The sequence below is a fragment of the Girardinichthys multiradiatus genome, chromosome 15, assembly GCF_021462225.1.
Source record: "Girardinichthys multiradiatus isolate DD_20200921_A chromosome 15, DD_fGirMul_XY1, whole genome shotgun sequence".
NCBI classification, from domain to species: Eukaryota; Metazoa; Chordata; class Actinopteri; order Cyprinodontiformes; family Goodeidae; genus Girardinichthys; species Girardinichthys multiradiatus.
This window is the reverse complement of record NC_061808.1, coordinates 17,150,696-17,171,326: the sequence shown is the minus strand read 5'-3', so window position 1 is coordinate 17,171,326 and position 20,631 is coordinate 17,150,696. Positions and strand designations below refer to the sequence as shown.

Below are 20,631 nucleotides of genomic sequence, written 5' to 3'. Positions count from 1 at the left end.
ATTGCCCTGCAAGGCTGAATGTAACACTTATGATCATCGCAAGTAATGTCTAGGCTGGGAGGTACATTTTCACCGCAAATACTGCATTTTACATTACACACGTGTGGTTTATTTGGATTACTGATTGGAATAACGTATATTTGTTTGCATATTTTACAAAGTTTTACCAACTCACAGTCACTCATAGGTCTTTCAGCACTATTTCTGTTGCACGGTTCCCTGTGTCATGAAGAATTACGACAGATTCTTTGACAGCCTGCACAGGTTACAGGATTGCTAATTTCTTGCATACATTTATATGTTTGACACACTGGACAATAACCTTCACAATGGTGTGTGTTTGTATTCTCATACCCGCTGTAACAGTACCCACAGACATATCTGCACCCTATAAAACCTTTGAGATTTTTTATCCCATAGTAATGACCTTGAAATAACAGCAGAAAGAGAGGGTTTGAACGATCAGGGAAACTGGTCTCAAATTTACACAGAGCAGTAGAGCCCGTGGTTCTGTGAAACACTACAATTTTTCTCTTCAGAATGTTTTCAACTTTACCAATATCACTAAAAGTAACAGCTGTTTGCTCATCGAGGCCTGCCTGGTCCTGCCATTTCCTCCCCAGTTCTACAGCACGGTCATCAGTAAGCTCAGGGTCAGAGACGTGTGCGAGGCTGATTGCAAAGCATAACTGATTACCGGTATTATCTACAACATACAGGTGACGCATTTTCTTATTAATCAGTTCACAGTCTAACGTTCCTGTAGCCTTACGTTTAGATCCTCCTGCTGGGTCATTAACTACCTGAAGAACAAATTCCAGGTTATTATCTACAGGTATATTTGCATTCGATTGTACTAAATCGTCCAGAAAGTTCTCAAAAGCAGGCAGGATCATATTTCCATCATCGGTAACAGTAAATGTGACGTGACGATTGAGATTTTCACCCACTAATTCCAGCTACACAACGTCGTTACGTCTGGTTAAAGATCTTGCGGCGTCGGCTAATTCAATGAGAATACGCATGATGTTTGTATAGAATGCGGCTAGATCCGGAATGTTACCTGGACAGGGCGGCGGGATGGTAAAAGGTCTCCTTATTTCATGGTTATTAAAACGTTCACGTTCAACAACCGCTGGAGGATCTCGCCCTATTTGATCAGAACCGACTGCTACCTCCTGATTGAAATTACCCCCATGCTGATCAGCATTGTGTGATGTTGAAGGATTTTGATGACTGTCAGGTGGAGACGTTGTATTTAAATCTTCAACAGCCTGTTCTAATGAGCGTAAAAAGTCACCGTGCAGATTTTGATTTATTAAATTTTTACTGTTAGCAGGAGATGCATTTAACCCGATGTTATCTGCTACTTCTGCATTAACAGGAATTTCATTAAGTTGAGCAACAACATTCCTTATCTCATTCAGCGCATGTGTGATCTGCCTATCCATATTAACATGAGTATTAGAAGAAGAAGAAGACCCATCTGATTCATTTTGCTGAATGCTGGGTGGAGATGGTGTTCTATTTAAAACTTCAACAGCCTGATCGAATAAGTTTAAAAAGTCACCGTGCAGATCTTCATTGTGGTTGTTAACAAGAGATGCTTCATCCTCTAAAACATGTGCAGCTATAGGGATTTCGTTAAGCTCAGTTACTAATTTTTTTATTTCATCCAGGGCAAGTCTGATTCGGTTATCCATTTATATGAGCATAAGAAAAATCAAACAAACCTACAGAAAAAAACAAAACAACAAAAAAAAAAAACACAGTGATCACTTCAGTTTAAAATCACCTTGATGTCAGCAAACTGCTTCTGTAACAGAATCTGACATGCAGCCAGAAGCGTAAGGGATGAGGTTTTATTTCGACGGTCCCGTGTGGCCGTAGAAACTTTCTTTCTGCGACGTTGATGTGCAGGTCTGGAACGGATCTTTCCTACCATCAACGTTACCTCTGTAAAGAGAATGAACAACAAAAAAATATATATATTGAAATAAACAAATTAAAGCTGAAAAAAATGAGGAATTCAAATTAATTCAGTAGGTATGAATTAAACGTACCGCTCATTAAGGCTCTCACTAACGTTGCTCTGGTATGCAGAGCAGAGAGTCGCTGTCTTTTGGCTGGTGTTAAATATTCTGTAAAAACAAAATAAAACAAAGTTACGCAGCACAGCGCTCATAAATAAACAATAATAATAATACTTTTAAAATAAACGAGTTTTTTAAGGGGGAAGTGAACTATAACTTTATTACTTGTAGGTTTATAAAAATAATTTTTAACTTACTCCGAGTCTGTTCGATAAAACATCCAGATTTTGCTTCTTGTTGTACAGGACTGTTCTGTTGAACACTGTCTTTGAAGAGCAACCTTCTGGTAGGGATCTTCAGTGTCGCATCTTTGGGTGTATCTGTAAACAGATTTATATGATATTTTATTGAACTATGGTAAATGGACTGAACTTATATAGCGCCTTTCCAGTCATACAGACTGCTCAAAGTGCTTTGCACTAGAGCAAATCGCACTCACTAACACACACATTCATACACCGATACACAGATCAGTAGGCAACTTGAGTTTAAGTGCCTTGCCCAGGGGCACATTGACATACAGCAGGAGGAAGCTGGAATTGAACCTACAACCTTCGGATTGCAAGACGACTACTCTTCCTACTGAGCCACAGTGACCTCAAGCATACCCACCTTGCTCCTCCACAGCTCATGGCTGTATTCCAAGTTCGGCTTTAGTTTGCTTGATCAAATCAGCTGTGTCTTCCAGAGGTACAATCACCGTCAAATCTGTAAACAGTTTTTAACTGAGGTTTAAAACAAGTCTCAAAGAAAACAAATAGTTTTTAGGGCTTACTTTCTGGCCCGGGAGCAGCTGGTAACTTATCCGGTGTGTTTTCAGGGGAAATGATGATAATTTGCGGAGGCGTATTTAAAGATTCAGATTTTAATTCTTTGTTAGAAGAAAGTTCAGATGTTGTCGGGTTCTCATTTTTGAAGATAGTCCTTCGCAACTTTGACTGTCGATTCCTGCCGCTGATTCCTCCAACTTGATCATTCGGGTTTACCTCTCTCATCAAATCTATAAATTTGTTCAATGTTAGCTGATTTATTCGTTAACTATAAAATATTGATGCATTTAACATTACTTACCATATTCTGATTGAAACGCTGTGTCTATAAACTTTACCAAAATCAAAAACAAGAATTTCTTTTTAGAAGCACGTATTAGCAATGAGAAACCAGCAAACCTTGATATACATCAGGCCCTGGGGGTCTCACCTGTTCATGAACCTATGTATTGAGAGAGTTCTAATTACTTTATTGCCCTGTGTCACACACTTGGTCAGGAAATTGAATCAGAAGGCCGAGGGTGATGTTGACTGGGATTTCAGTAAGTCTCTCAATAACCTTTGCTCTAAGATGAAGAAAAAAAAAAATGTTTTAGAAAAGCTACAGGTAACTAAAATTATCATTCCTTTTCCTAAAATGGAGTCTGTCATGGTTCAAAACAAACACAACATCGCTAGAGTCAATTTATAACTTGGAAACAGTATACAGAGGGATCGTAAAGTTTTTCTGTTAATTTCATATTTGTCTTACCTCTTTTTCTCCTGGTTTCCAGTCTGTTGACGCAGAAGTGGAATGTTTGCTCGTTCCATCGATGTAGGGAAGCACAATCTTTATTTACCTTTTAGGTCTTTTCTATTTTGAACTAATTTAGACTGGCTCATATATTCAGCAAATAGGTCCTGCTGTAAAGCAAAATGAACTTACAATTCTGTCAGGTTACACAGTTCATTTATTAGGATTTCACGTGACAGGTCAACATTAAGTTTATTATACCTATAAAATATAAAAGGATGCATGTCTTTTTTTTTAGATGTATTAATGCCTGAAAAACATACAGATTATTAATAACACCCTTAAACACACCCCTGTATTATAATTGGTTCATTTAAGGTATCGCCCCTAATGACGACCACCAATCGGCATCCACGGTTACGCCCCTCGGACACACCCCTGTTGACCGCATGACCTCCCCGCCCCCATCACCCATGACCCCCCCTTAAGGTCAAAGGTCACCTGTCAAAACGTTTGATTGAAGGGTGTATTTTAGTCTCAATCAAATGTTTGTTTAAACTCTAGAATGAATTCCTCGTAAGAGACACCAAAGTTATTACAGTCAGAGAAGCATGCCTCCGCCCACCGGAGTGCCCTCCCAGTCAACAACCCCAAGATGTATGAGATCTTACCATGTTATCATGTGGAAAAGATCGGGGGGACCGGTTGAACACTAGTGTGCACTAGAGTAGAAATCCACAGCAACCTCCCACCTCACCGGAGAATTTCTCCGGATTAGGTGAGGTGACGTCACGGGAGAGAAGTTGCTGTTGAGGTGCCAAACGCTCGGCAGCGCCCCCCAAGGGTGCGGCGGACTCAGGGCCACAGGCGCGTTGGAACAGAGATGCCAAATGCTCTAATTGCTGGTTAGTCTGCCGCTGCTGATCTAGGAGGGTATGGAGGATGGAACCGTGCGTATGGATCTGCTGACTATGTTCAGCTAAGGTTCTCTGTAGAGCCTCTGCTGGGTTAGGCTGGCCTGAGTGCTCTGTTATGTTTCTTATTGCCGACTTAACCCACATGCAGAGACACTCAGAAAAGAAGAACGGTTTAGTTGAAGTTTATTGAAAAGTCAGCAAGGCAGTTATGAGAGCGATGAACCTAATGTGGAGATAATAGACGGAAACATTATGTGTAAATATTGAAACGACATCTCAAAACATCAAAGAAGCTAAAACCTGGACACAAATAGGTCTTCCAAATGGACAACGATCCTCAGTATACCGCCAAATTAGTTACAAAGTGGCTCAAGGACAACAAGGTCAGTATTGGCCAGTACAAAACCCTGACCTCAGTCCCATTTGAGCAGAGCTAAAAAGGTGGGTGGGAGCAAAGCAGCCTACAAACCTGATTCAGTTAGACCCGTTCTGTCTGGAGGTTATGAGCCAACATTCCAGCAGACTGTTGTGAGAAACTTGTGGAAGGATATCCACAACGTTTGACACTATAGTTCCAAATATATGTATGACAAGTGTCATGTTTCTTATTGCTGACTTAACCCACATGCAGAGACACTCAGAAAACAAGAACGGTTTAGTTGAAGTTTATTGAAAAGTCAGCATGGCAGTTATGAGAGCGGTGAACCTAATCGCCGTCACTAAATGAAACAAGGGGGAAAAAGACGGTTAGAGACTGAACCTCAGAATAAGACCTAAAAGAACACGTTTCTTACTGGTGGGGGGGGGGGGGGGGGGGGGGGGGGGACGTGGAATCCGCCAGGGAGAGGCACAGAGTCAGGAGAGGAACTCAGTCTGCCAGGTTCAGTTCTAGTCCAGGAGGGAGCCGCAAAAAAACAACAGAGGTCTGGTTCGAGGTCCGATCAGCCAGAGGTCACACCTGGAACGGGTAACAGAAAGCAGTTAGTGTTTTCTTTTCTAGTTCAGAAAAAGCTTTTCAATCTCTTTCCACCAAACTTGCAAAAGAAATCAAGTTTCAGAGCTGGCCAGAAAGATTACCACGGAGGGCGAAGCACCCAGGCAACGAAATGCAGGCAATCCATCCTCTTTATGCTTCCCAGCTGATGAACCAAATGAGCCACACCTGTAGTCTCTGGCAATCTCCTGCTGGCGGCACCTAGTGTTGGAACAGTGTTAATAGCAGGCAGCAGATGACTCCAGATCCTGACAAGACTTGATTCACAAAATAAAAATGTGATATGGTGTCCTATTCCTCCAGGTTTAGACCCATGTAAAAAAGTGTGATCAGATAAAATCCTAACCTAGGTGGCAAGATAGGTTACAATGTGAAAACAGCTGCAACACAAGAGGAAGTAAAACATAAAACAAATGAGTTTAATGTAAATCAGCAAGTAAATGCACAAGCCATTTTTTTTAGCTTAGAGAATCTCAGTTTTGAAAAGCCCTGAACATGTCATGCTTGTGGCAAAGATAGACTCAAATGCAGAATGTCTCTGGCAAAAAAAAACTGAATTTCTAATAATGAAAAAATAAGGAGACGTACAGTGCGATAATTCAGAAAGAATAGGAATTGGAGCACAGGTAGAATCACAGGTGGTCAAGAATCCAGCAACGAGTGATGACAAACAGTGAGTTTATCTACTGAGGGAAGTGTGCAGAATGACAAAGGAACCAGATGGACTAATCAGAATCAGATGTAGACCAGCTGTGGTAGAATCAAGGCAGGGAAGCTGAGGGAGGGAAACAAATAAACATGAGTGGAGCTGAACTAACCATCAAACCTAAGAGAACTAAGAGAAATAAATCTAATAGCAAAAAAGCAAAGACCAAAATAATAAACTAAGGAATTAAACACAAATTAATTAACTGATTTGGAAATAAATAAATAATTAAACAATAATAAACACAGAGAAATAAAGTGAATATGTCAAGACCTAAAGAACATAACAAAGAAATGATCAAAATCAAATTTTTAGTCACACTGAAACGTTTTTTGAAGTAGAACTGCTTTTATTATACCGTTAGATGTATAAACAGGTTAACTCTATTATTATTGATGAGAAAACATGTATAGAGTTGTTTGTCCAGTAGGGAAGAGTTGTGATTACCACATAAGCTGCATAAGATGGGAATATATGTATTATATTAATATTAACAATCAATTGTTTGCACAGTGATAGAGGTAAATGGTTCCCCTTACTGTCAAAAACTGATTCCTAATTAGCAATGTAAATGTGGCATTTTTTCTAAATTGAATGTGTTGAAGGATAAAAATTGCAAAACGCAACAACCAAAATGTATGTTCTTGCCAGACCACACACCCCGTCTCCTGTGCTTTTTATTTCTCATAAGCTATTTGTCAAGTGAACACGCAACTGTGTTTCTTTCTATCTGAGATTAATGAGCTGTTTGGGAAACTGCACCTACAAAGCAGTGGCGATTGCTCTAAGACTGCAAGGAAAGCTCAGCTTCCCCTAAAATGTAAAAAAAATAAGTGATCAAATATATAATGTTGTGTGTACATGTCATTGACTAAATATGCGCTACGACACGCTCAACTTTTGTTCAGAATCAGCTTTTTATCACTGGTAATGATGTGGCTTTCCTCTCACTCATTCCCGCAGCTTCACAGTGCTTTAAACAGTGAGTTCAATAGCAAAGCAAAAATGCTGGGCTTTGTCCCCCCCCATCGGACCCGCAGTGTCTCTGGGGGTCTATGGGGCAGTGGGCTGGCCTCGGCTGGCCCGGACGCTCGGCTTCTGCATGATGAGTGGATGATCTGTCTGAGGCTGAATCCCTTTTTGATTGACATCAAAATGAGCGAATCAGCGATCTTGAAATTGAGCTTCCCCTCTTTGAAAGACCAGCATTCGACACTGCTACAAAGACTTGCAAGTGTGGCCAGGATGTCTGCCTCATTTTTCTACTTAGAATTTCCTCATTTATAGAATTTAAAGCAAAATTAAATTAGACATAGGCGGCCTCTATTTTCTAATTAGGTGACTTCTAAAGGGAATTGGTTGCATATAATTGTATTTATTGGTATGAGAGTAAAGGAGGACAACAAATATGTACACCACACTATTCAGATTTTAATTTGCTACAGCCATGTATCATTTTCTTGCCAGTGCACTACTAGATGTGGGTCTATCACTTAAAACAAACCATTTGTTGCAATGCTTATTGAACTAAGGTGTAAAGTCCAGCAGAATTTAAGATGTTCTGACTATATTCAACTTTGTTGATGTTTGAAATCAGCTCATTCTTTTTTGCAACCTTTATAATGGTGTAATTAGCTGCTTTCTTAACAAATCTGTATTGGATCAGGAACCCCACATTTCTGCCGGATTATATTTTTGCTGTTAATTTCTTTCATTTTTATTTTTTTCCTCTGACTAAAGCTTTTCTCCATGACTAGAAGTTCCTCAAAAACAAACTCTTTTGATGGAAAACCAGCAATCGTTGCCTTTGGTACGAAAGAGGAGTCGGGCTCAGATACAGCATAATGCTGTCTTAAATCAGCAAACCATGATAAGAGTGTATCTTGTAAAAGTCATATGGAAGTCTTGAGCACAAACTGACTACGTCATTTTTACTTTGCACTGCTGTTATTAAATTGCTACATAGTCAGAAATGTAAGCTGGAAATTAACTTTATGTCTTTATCTGCTTTTATTTTTTCTGGTTTTGGAGACACCCTGACTGTCCCTAAAAGGCCAAAACTTAAACGTAAAAAGATTTGTGGTATTATGCAAGGCTGCTCTTTGCACACAGACACAGTTTTGATATTATCGGTAAAAATAATCAATGCAATTTGAGCAAATGGGTACTACGCAGAATCAGTTAAGCAGTTAAAGAGGGTCTATGGTAAAAAATAATATTACACACAGTAGGCTATTTATATCTAATCTGGAAACCTCAAATGTGTTATTATAATTTGCATATTGTGGGCACAATACAAGATCTGGGTTTTGTCAAAGGGACCCCTTAAGCCAACAATACTCCAAAAGTACAAACATTCTTAACATAATTTTTCCTTTATTACAATTTTTAGAAATCCTTCCAAAATCTATTCAGCAAAGGATTGTTTTTTGGCACTGTATCAGTATTAAGATGTTCTGCATGGCCCAGTGCAGGAAATTAACAGGTTAGAGGCAAGACCAAAGCTATAAAACATATGGTGGATATTGGGGGTCAGCGTGTGTAAAATTTTCTTTTAAAATTTAAAATTGTCTTCTTTGCCTTTCTTGTTGAGAGATATCTCCTATCCGTCTAGACCAATGACATGGAGGATCCAGAAGTGTCATATTAAAACCTACAACCATATCCTTCTTATTTTCACTTGAGCTCTGAAAATCAGACTACATGTTTCACTTCTGGTGACATTTATAGACCTACTTTCTTATAATTCTGATATGTTAGGCATGAACTGTAATCTAACACTCTGCGTTTCTTCCTAAACCAGGACGCCTTTAAAATAAAAGTCTGCTCTCATGAATCTGGTGCACAAATCTTATTTATGTAAAGAAGTCACTTGCCAGATATAAGTCTGTAGTTCATTATACACAGATGTATCTATACTCTGATACAACGTCAGTCAGTGAAATTCTCACAGATTTATGCTGTTGCAATCCTGGCAGATAACAGGAATAGTTTTGCTGAAATTCTGTTAACATTTATCATTCTTCGGTTAAAAAGATAAAAAAAGAACAATTCTTCAGAACAATTTTTATACACATCAATAACCTGTACGCTGTGACGTCTTTTTGACACGTGTCTGAATTACAACATTTCTATCATCTTTTGATTATACAAATATTCAAAGAATTCAACATGTTAACTTAAGCTGTCCAAACTTCCTCTGACAGGTACATCTTTTAACCAACTGATAGATTTGACATGGAAAAGAAAGAGAATCATAAATCATTACTTAACGGCCCAGCTCAGCCACGGTTAGCCGGGGAGGGGTCTTCCGCAGTGAACTGCTTCTCACTGCACACAGCGAGGTCTGCCTAAGGTGGAAATTCCCAAATTCTTACTAATAACTCTTATGAAATAATTCCACTACATGAGTTGTGGACCTCTACAGCTCCTCCAGAGTTACCATAGATCTCTTGGCTGCGTTTCTGATAATAATACTCTCCCTGAGCGACCTCTCAGTTTAGGTAAACACCCATATGTTTGTAGGTTTGCACTCTTTCCACTTTTGGAAGAAGGAATAAACAATGCTCCTGTGAAATGTCCAAAGCATGTATATTGTTTTGTAACCTAACCCTGCTTTAAACCTCTCCACAGCTTTATCCCTGACCTGCCTGGTCTGTCCCTTGTTAAATATATTCTTATTACATGTTTATCTCATCCTTTTGGTAAAGTCTGCATTTAGAGCTCACTGATAAAGTGAAATTATTTATCCTTAAGGTTGAATTGTAATTGATTTGACTGATAAGAAAATAATATAATTTATCTAAAAAACTGATGATTCTTTTGTATACATATAATTAAGTAGTGTTCTCAGTTGCTACAGTTAACAGTTTACTGGTTGTCTTTATCATTTTGCACACCTGTATTTGGCACTGAGATTGAATTATGCCCCAGTGAGCTTTATTTGCTAATTAAATGACCTCTTGAACTGATTTCTTTGCACTGGATTTTATTTAAGGGGTCTCCGCAGAGGGCTAAATACAAATGGACTCCACACTTTTGAGGTTTTTATCTGGAAAAATCGGTTGATTTCACAATACAATACAAGAAATTCCAGAAAGCATAACATTTTACAACCATAATGATCCTCTAAAGACAGCAACATGGATTTTACATCAAAACCAAACCACAAAGGAAGCTCTAAAACACAACAACATAAAAGCAGATGTGCTGACGCAGAGTTTGGAGGAAAGTTTGAGAAAAGGAACAGCAAAATAATGGGTTCTCCTCCTTTCAGCTACGGAGAGAAAAAGGATTTGGCATCTCATTCTTACTGACAGGGTCCTATAATACGTCACAATAATTGGCTGTGATTCATGCAATTCAGATAGGAGAACCAAACTGGCATAAGTGAGAATGGAGACACCTTTCCGTTGAGTTCACACGTTGACCAGAGAGACAGATATGTTTGAGAATGGACATTAATGGGTGGATTTCATTCAGTATCCATACTCAATCCACATCTTCTGTTTTTATTTGTCTACAATATGTTCTGTACCAGGACTGTGGGATTGAGAGTAAAGTTGACTGTCTTCAATTTTCCCTTGATGAACACATAGTTGATGACCTCAGATATCTTTTGAGTGTTTATGCAAGAATGCTTGTTTAAATCCACCCATAGATTTATGACATTATGCTGGGAGTTTTAACACACTGGGCTGTGTCTTTCTGGAAGGAGATACAACAAAACAGCAGTTTTCTCTTTGACAAACTGGGAGGTGACTGCAGTGTCTCACTGTATGACATCTAACATCTGAACAATAACATTTTATACCACAACCTCTTCCATATCAAATCAAAAAAGTTTCTTTTTTATGAGCTGTGTATTTCAACATCGCCATCAGATCAACACCTCCTTTTGCGTTTTGGCAGGGGTCATGCTTTTCCTCCATAGACCCAATTTTATTTTGCAATCTGCTTTGACAAAATAAGAAACAAACAAAAAAAAACTGTTTGGATGAGAACTTTTGGATCCATCTTGGAGATCAAACCATGTATTCAGACAAAGATTGCTGTGACTGGAATTAATGTTGTAGTCTGGTAGCAGTTAAAGAGAAACAGCATGGTTTTAATTCATCAAAAAAAATATTTTAATTAATATTTAAGTTGGCGCAAGGACGTTTATTTGCTTTTTTCCAGTACGTGGTTCCCAAATGACATTTATCTTTCAATTGAACCTCCCGGGATGTGGAATCAAGAATCACATACTCAGGCTGGATGATATTACAGACCATATGATTTACAGTTTACCTTGCTTGGGTCTGTACCTCACATCAAATAAAAAAATAAACATGGCTTTTCATCCTTATTTTTCTTACTTGATTCACAGCTGAACAGGTAGATTAACACTGGTGGTAAACGCAAAAAAATATATAAAATTACATAGCCTGTGTTTTGAAAATACAACCAACTTTACTGGGAAAAAAATGTGGTTGCTGTGGCCTCCCCTAGTGAGACTGGATTACTACAAAACCCATCTTTGCAAATGTTTAACTGACTATTGGCTTTGGATTTTTTCATTTTTACAATTGTCTCAATATAATGTCCACTTTATGAAAACTCTTTGTTTGCTTTACCAATACTTGTGAGGACATCAGCTTAACTTTTATTGTTCTGTAAACTTTTGTTTTTTCTCCAAAGATATCTTGCCTTGTTCCTCCTTCCGCTTCATTTTAAATTTGGCCATCAATGCGTTGGTGAAGACCCTGAAGAACAAAAATTACAATTATAAATCCATATGAATATATGAAGGATAATATTGTACACATCAGAAAACCACTTTATGTTGATGGGAAGATTGGGCCTAAAGCGTGCAGAAAGTTGAGGTGGAGGGAAGGGGCTTGCTAATGGTTAGTTGAGGGTAGGGCTATGTGTATGGGGGGAAGTGTGAGGGCTATGTGTATGTAAATATATACCTATTAAAAACTTTGTGGACACAGACCTTAGTATTCTGGCAATCTGCAGCACCTGTTGGAATCATTGATGGTCTCCATTCTCTCAGCGTGTACGGCTGAAGAGGTGGGTTGTGCATGTTTAAAGGCTATTGCTGAGGCCAATCAGCATGTTTAAGACCTTTTTCTGGAACACTGAAAACAACACATTTGTTGATTAGGATGACTATCTCTACCTAGAATAGCCAGGCTCCCTAGATGGTTAACCATTGTTTTTTGTAATCAGTTTCTGTCAGTCAGTCAGTCATTTTCTACCGCTTATTCCATAATGGGTCGTGGGGGAGCTGGTGCCTATCTCCAGCAGTCTATGGGCGAGAGGCGAGGTACACCCTGGACAGGTCGCCAGTCCATCACAGGGCAACACACAAACAACCAAGCACACACTCATTCATTCACCTAAGGGCAATTTAGAGTGACCAATTAACTATCACAAATATGCCACTGTGTTTTTTTATTAATACAGCAGATAAGATAAAGATGTGTCACTGCCAATTGATCAGTACTTACCATCATGTGGCAATGCGAATGCCCATCTTACATTGTCTGGTCTGTGGGCCTCATCACGGTGCCTGGACCTGGAGGCTTTGTCGCAGTGCCATTTCAATTTATTTTATTATTTTATTTTAATTACTTGGACATTTTATAACTGATATAATACAAGTCCAAACCATAACACAGACTAACCCCGAATAGGAGCTGGAAACCAACCAGAAGAAGCTAACTGCTACTGATGCAGTGCCTTATCCTGTTTCTCTACCCGTAGCGATAGCCATCAACAATTTCCTCCCTGACATAACCTTGTGCTGCATGTCAAGTTCCTGAAAAACACAGAAATGTTCTTTCATTTCACAAGGCCTGATAAATTAAACAAGTGATGGTATAAAGTGTATTGAGATGTTTACTCACTGGCTATTGACAGGTTCCTGCACTGAAGTCCTGTGCTTGCATACAGAAGCCCTTAAAAAGAAAGATTATTCAGCAATGCAAGATTATTTAGATGAAACAAAAAGGTTAGCATTAGTTGTCAGAATATTGAAGAAGTAGACTGAGGTCTCTTGTGTTTTCACCATTCTCTCATTCTGGAAGTCATCTGTAAACAGGTGTGAGTGTAAGTTGATTTAGTAATTGTTTATTTGACAGAGCCATGTGCAAAGGGGTAGAGGACGAGGCCACAACACTTACCTTACAGAGGTGGTTTAGCTCCTAAGGATAAGACACCAAATTCCACATCCAAAATTAAAAGGACACCACACATACCTGACAGAAAGACAAGACTGGTTTAAAAACTCACAACTAACCTAACTATCAACATTTGGTGTGACTATAAAACATTAATAAGTGTGAAGTCATGGCCTTTAAAGACTGCTGCAGAACTTTATTTAAAGTCATGCCGGTTAAAAAATTCAGTTGAAATTTATTTATATAGCGCATCTATTTTTATCCTACTTTGGCCAGTGTTGAAGGCCAGCTGTATATCATTGCCTAAGTATCTGACTGAAAGAGCAGGATTGGCAAACAATACATTTCTTTGCCAGATTTACAATACAATAATATTCACCTTCATCTCAGTTTTACTGCCTCTATTTACTGTCTTGATGATGTAAGGAGTTTATCATCAACCATATGGCTGAAGCTACTCTTGATGCTGCTAGTTATCTGTAACAGGGAGGAATCATAGTGGGAATGTTGGTGGATGCAAAACACAGTGACTTCAAATGGAACTGGAGGGAGAACGATTTTCGTCAGTATCTCATCTAAACCCATAAATCCAAACATATCAGTCGGCTCCTTGGACGAAAGCATGACATTGATCTCACCTGGATAATAAATCTTACAATATCAGCTTAAGTAAATGTATATAGAAAAAACGGCAATAAATGGCTTTCCTTCCAAGAACGCACATCAGCTTGGAGAAATATACTGCTGCATGAAGTGATTACGCAAGAACCAGAATCATTGGAAAACACCATCAGCCAGATGGTGCTTCACTCTTTTGATCAGATGGAAGATTTCTAGCTTTGAAATAAAGGGATTCTGGACAGGCAACTTGCGGGAATTATAAAATGAATTGGCAAATCTTTTACAACCATTTGGTTATTTGTAAAAAACTTCAGGAGGTTTTGATTTTCCTTACTAACTTTGTATGATTAAAACAGGTTCTAAGTATTTTAGACCTTATCTAAACCTTTACCATAGTCCTCCTATATAATAACCAGTTCTGAATGTGAGTTTATGGCTCAGTTCAGAGACAAAATAGAGATTTTAATGTTAATTTTGCGTATCATCAGAATAAAGATACTCTAGAAAAGTCCTGTTTAAATGCTGAAATCCATGGCAGAATATGAACATTAACTGAACATTTCTATACATTTTGTTCTGCAGTTTTTTTTGTTTTTTCTCATCCAACAATTAAAACAAGCAACAATAATTTTAGATCCAGTACCTGCAAAACATTGAAACATTATTAGCTGTGCTCTTCGGATGTGATCCCACTGCTGTAAAGATATGCTCTGGGAAGCCTTCGCGAATTGTCCATTAAGAACCAGCTTTGCCCATTTAGGCTGAGCAGGATGTAATCTATGGCTCACTGGGTCAGTCCAGACAACAAATATAATACATCTGCTCATTCAGAACAACTTCAAACTTTGCCGTCTATAAGCGTAATTACGCACTCAGAGGTGCCCTGCGTAACTGAATAACAGGGAGGAGAAACAATCTCTGATCAGGGTGCAGGCTGAGATAACAGAGCTGCTGCTGTGACCAGCGGTTACAAACGTTACAAACTGTAACAGTCTAACGATGAGGTCAACAACTCCTCAGAAGGAGCACTGCTCTGATGAAGACCACATTTGTAATCTAGTGCTATTGATAAAACATCCAGGGCTTAAGCCCCGGAGGCCCAGGTCTAACGAGACACCTGGTTCAGATCCAGACATTGCACAGAGACAACATTAATTACGATCATAAATGAACTGAGGTGTAACATGAATCAGAATAAACCACAAGTTATTGGACCTAAGTACAGCCTTTATTATAGTCGATCGCAACATTTGACTTTGTAGACTCAAAGATTATAGCCCTCTTTAGAACTGTTGAGCTCGTTTTTCCAGCTGTTGCTGTTTGTTTGTTTGTTTGTTTGTTTAAATTCATTGTTCTCCTAAAGGTTTTTGAAGCTAATAAGCTTTCTGATGTAAGCCAGTTTGTCTTTAAACTCCTCATGTTGTGGGAAACAGATTATCCCTGGCGGTGTTTTTTGCAGTAGTCAGTCTGAATTCAAGTGATGATGAAAGAAGATGGTCATCCTCTCTGTGGAGTGTAGTTACTGATACAGGCTGACTGATGACTCACTGAGCATGCTTGAGTTTGAGTCATGACTTTGAGCCCTCAGGGGCTTTTAGTCTGAATCCTGGAGACAGACTGCATTTAAAAAAGCATAAAAAGACATTAGTGCAATCGACTGATAGAATTTATATCTTGTAAATGTCAAAGTACATTGTTTTAAACTATCGTAATCATAAATAAAACCAAAACCTCTCAGATATATAGTAAGTGCATGTTAAATCTTAGGACAGTGGTTAAATCTATATCCCCATGTATGAATAATATGTCAACTAAAAAATTTCTATATAATCATGCATATCACACTGACTTATTCACAAGCACACACCGAGTGAGTCATCCATCGCTCTGTCTTTCATCTCTTTATAGCATTACAGAGCAAGCTCAGTCACAGTGACTCAACCAGCGGCGAGGCGCTGCTGTTATACGACACCCCTGTCAGGTTAACTGTACGTTGCTCTCATTGTTCAGCAATGCAAACATTAAAGTTCACAATGCTTATGACGTGCAAAAACGTACTTTTGTATGTTTTGGTCATGTTTTAAAACTCATGTTTTAAAATTATACGTTAAAACATGTTTTAAGTACTATATAGATGGCTTGTATGCCCAGAAAAGCATAAGTAGAACCTATGCCATTATTGAAAGCTCTGGCCTAAAGCCGTGGTAGGTAACTTTTGTAAAAAATTTATTTTTTTTACATATTTGTAAAATATGTAAAATGTCCTGGCTGTGAAATATGCAACAGATAATCTGTGAAAAAATCAAGGCCCTCTGATCGTTTTCCAACTTCTCCTAAGCAGTGTTTATAAAACACCTTCAGCATTCTAAAACAGAAAAGATTTTCCATTTTTGTGTAATATGTTACATATTATTATTATTAAAGCTCTTCAATCGTGCAGGAATTTAGATTCTAAACTGTTTCAAGATTTGTGTAAAGATGGTTGGAGCAGGCCTTGAGGACTATAACTCTGAAACAAGCAGAGTCTATGCTAAACATCAACACAAGCTGATTAGACAGCAACAGATGTCCCACAGCGGGAGCCAACAAAAACTGTATCAAAAGAACAAAACAATATCTTGACAGATATAAAAAAAATTATTTCTTTATTTTTCTTGATTCTCTGTGCAGGAAATACTCCCTTACATGCAACCCTATAGAAGAAATCATTGTGAGAAAGTATTCTCCTGCATTAAGGTCAGAGATTTTTTTTATGGGTTTAAAATCAAACTTCAGTCAGAGACATCTGTGAGGTGATTATCTTTGAAAGATCCATTGATTTCACATGGAGCAAGTAAAATAAGTATTGAACTCAGCTTTGTTCATAGCAAATACATTTCTAATATTTCTGTTGTCATAAAATTTACACCAAATGTCACTAACAAACAATCCAAACATACAAAACATGTACATGTGTAAACAAGTTATGTGTAATGAAATGAAATAGTATCCTGAATAAATACAGAACACTAAAGAAAAGCATGTGCAAGAAGGCACAGAATGCCAAGAAACTAGCTGAAATCTTTGAGTATTTAGAAAGCATCCCTGATGCTATATGCAAATCAGTATTTTATGCCTGTAAAATGGTTTCTGATAACCAAAGTATTGCACAATGTGCCCAATTGGTAAATGGTTAAATAGTTACAGCTGCATTTTTAAATTTCTGAATTTTCCATTGAGCACCGTTGTAGTTATAATCCCAAAGTGAAAAGAACAATGTTTCACCATAAACCATTCATGAGCAGGTTCCCCTCATCAGATCTCTGTCAGATGACTCAAAAGAATAATCAGAAGAGTTGTTCAAGAGCAAATGAAACCTCACAAAGAGCTTCAAAATGACTTGGAAATAGCATGTACAGATATTTCCATGACAACATTAAGTAATGCAATCACCTGCAGGACTGCGCAAGACTCCACTGCTGAAGAAAAAGCATGTTAAAGTTAGCTTGAAGAAAATTTCAACAAGCCAGTGAAATGCTGGGAGAATATATTCTGGTTAGATGAGGTCAAAGGTGAACTCTTTGGATGTCATCGCACGCACCACACTAGTTCTGCACATCACCCCAAAAACATCATGCCAGAAGTAAAGTTTGCAGGTGGGAACATTATGGTGTGGGCTGTTTTTCAGCATATGGTACTAGGATACTTCATAAAACTGAAAGGAGGATGAATAGGAAAATGTACTGAGACATTCTCGATAAGAATCTGAAGGTGAAACGAGTGTGGATTTCCAAAGAAAACAGTGGTCCCGATTTGTGTGAAAGAAAGGGTTAAAATCCCACCGCATTTCATGTGACCAGTTTGTCCACACAGGAGACATCTCAAAATATCATTAGCAATTAAGGTTTTTCACAAAATATTTAATAAATTAGGTAATATAAGTATGTACAATACTTATTTCCTGTGTCATTCTACTTCATTACCTACAACTTTTATTTGTAGATTAATTTGCTTTGATTTGTTTGTATGTGCAGCGTACTTAGGTTGTTGTCAACATCCGGTGTGAAATTTATGTCAATACAGTTCAAACTATCACCTAAGAATAGAAAGAGTTTGGCACATCTGCCTACCTGTTAACACATGGCAACCCCTAAAATTGACAGGTTGGGGGGAGAAAAGCACTAATAAGACAAGCAGCAAAGACGCTCATGATAACCCCTGGAGAAACTGCAGTGATCCACAGCTCAGGTGGGAAAATATGATGATAGGACATATAATAGTCACAAATCTGACCTTCATGGAGGATTAGCATAAAGAAAACATTTGACAAAACAATAAGAAGTCATAGTATGTGTCCAATGTATGGGACTCAGAAAACATGTGGAAAGTGTTGTGGTCACATGAGACCAAACTGGCCTATATGCAAAGCATTTTGTTGAAAAACTAACACCGCACATCGCCGTAACTGATGCTGTGCAACTGAACACAGCATCCCCAGAGTGGAACATGGTGGAGGCAACATCATGCTGTTGGGATGCTTTTGTTTAGCAGGATGGGGAAACTGCACACAGTTTGTGTGAAAATGGATAGAAATACAGGATAATTCTCGAAGAAAACCTGTTGGAGGTTGCAAAAGAATTGAGACTGGGGTGGAGGTTCACCATCCAGCAACATACAGCCAGCGTTACAATGGAACAGTCTGATAAAAACATATTCATTTGTTACAATGTCCCAGTCAAAGTACCGAGGTAAATCCAAATGAGAGATGAGCCTAAACTATATTGGTCAAAAGTATCAGTCTTTTGGGTTAAAAAGCAGACTTACAGCTATAAAAGCAGTGCTTCTACAAAGTGGAAGCAAGAGAGTCAAACATATCAGAGTTGAAACAATTAGATGCTGCGTAAACGTCTGAATGTTTCCCTTAAACTGCTTGCCTAATGTTTCACGGGAGCAGGTTATGTGTCTTTAATGAGACCGAAGACTATTACTTTAAAACACAGTTTAGGTTTTGATATTAACTGTGACATCAGAACGGTTAATCATCAATCCTTTAACATATGATCCACCTTAACAGTTCCCAAATGCTTGTAATCTTAGCTGTCACATTTTGTTTGATAACGGTTTCATATTTTTTTCTGTGCAAAACTATTTTAAGCCTGACATTGATCTATAATCAATAAACCTTTGAAAATGAAAAACTTTAATAAATGCCTGGAATTTTTTTTTTTACTCAAGTACCTTTAAAACTTGATGCATGTTCTTGAAAAATTTAATTCTTGCTGTAAAATTCTGTAAAAGCCTGATTTTTTCCCCCTTAAATTTGCTATGTTGCTTAAGGCAACCTGGTGATTTACTTGTAAATCACCAAAAATCTGAAACAAATCCATGTAATTGACATTACCTCATTTGAACCTTGCAGCTTATCTGACTCAAAGCCCGGTAGGTTCTGTTCTTTATTGTGTAAAGCCATATCTGCAGGACTCCATGTAACAGGTGTTTATACTTTCATCCAGGACTTCATCACAAGTGTTTTTCTCCCTGCATCTGACTGGACGTTGTGCAACATGCTGTGTTACATCAACAAAAGGAAAGTGAACAAGTGATACATGAACTGATAAATTTGGCCGCAGCTTTGACACCAAATCAGAGCAGAGGATTTTAGCAGATGATAATGCTTATTTTAAGTTTCGTAGTGAAAAAGGGAACACATCCAACTTAAAGTTGGGGGAGCTTTGTTTGTTAATTATGCATACTTTATGTTACTGGATGCACCCTGTGTATGTGTGGTCAGTGATCTCACAGGCAGAGTGTGTTTGCGTGTCCAACACCTCTGCTTGGGCACCAGTGTGAGTTCAGGATGCAGATCTTACATGCCTAATGTCTTCTGAAGCGATCTGTTCTCTCTGTGAGCCTCCTACACAAGAGATGGATGGAGCCCTAGCCAGGCTGCTCGCATGCACATCAGCACCATTCCTCTTCCTCCCTGTCCTGTTTGATAAGTTCCAGTGACTGCTATCCAATCCCTCATGTCCGCACTTAATGCACCCTGACAGATGGATGTGGGTTATGTATCCCAATGCCTATCAGGTTCATCTGAGAAAACAAATAAGGAGCGATTTAGATAAAAAGGGGGGGGGGGGGGGTGCAGTCCGGGTAAGACATCTTGGGAAATTCCAGGAGATAACAAGTGAAAAATGGAGTGTGACTTGAGGAAAAAGTTTCTTGAAGTGTAGACAGCTGGATCTGTCATGTCATTTAGCCCATGCTGCCATCTAGTGGTGAGCTATGGTTTTACTGCAGGAACTTTCACAAATCCACAGACACTGTGCATTGCTTTTGCATAGTAGCATAATGTGGGTAATTCGGTTTGAGAAAATTGCATTTTGTTTTCACACATTTACAACTGCTCTAAACCCCGCAATGTGAACCCAGCTAACCCTCCTGGAAATAAAATCCAGCAGTGGTGGAAAACTATTTTTTTTAGAGTCAAATTATCGTTCTGCAAAAAGAAAACAAAACATTTTATCGGTTTGCTGCCCAAAGAATTATTAAAGCCTGCATGGGTATCATCAAAAAAGAAATTTGATTAAAAATATAATGAAAAACTGTTGAATTACACATTTAATTATTAGTTGTACGATCACATTAA

The 20,631-nt window shown here is 38.4% G+C and overlaps 2 long non-coding RNA genes across 2 annotated transcripts; both read right to left on the bottom strand.

The window, feature by feature from the left end:
• Positions 1–9,049: 9,049 nt before the first annotated feature.
• Positions 9,050–12,322, bottom strand: LOC124882366. The gene is made up of 2 exons (XR_007041882.1): positions 12,194–12,322; positions 9,050–11,957 (listed from the first exon to the last, which is right to left on the bottom strand). It is a non-coding gene; the product is annotated as an uncharacterized LOC124882366 (long non-coding RNA).
• A 230-nt stretch (positions 12,323–12,552) lies between these two features.
• On the bottom strand, positions 12,553–14,803 carry LOC124881459. The gene is made up of 4 exons (XR_007041663.1): positions 14,647–14,803; positions 13,386–13,460; positions 13,110–13,293; positions 12,553–13,021 (listed from the first exon to the last, which is right to left on the bottom strand). It is a non-coding gene; the product is annotated as an uncharacterized LOC124881459 (long non-coding RNA).
• Positions 14,804–20,631: the final 5,828 nt, after the last annotated feature.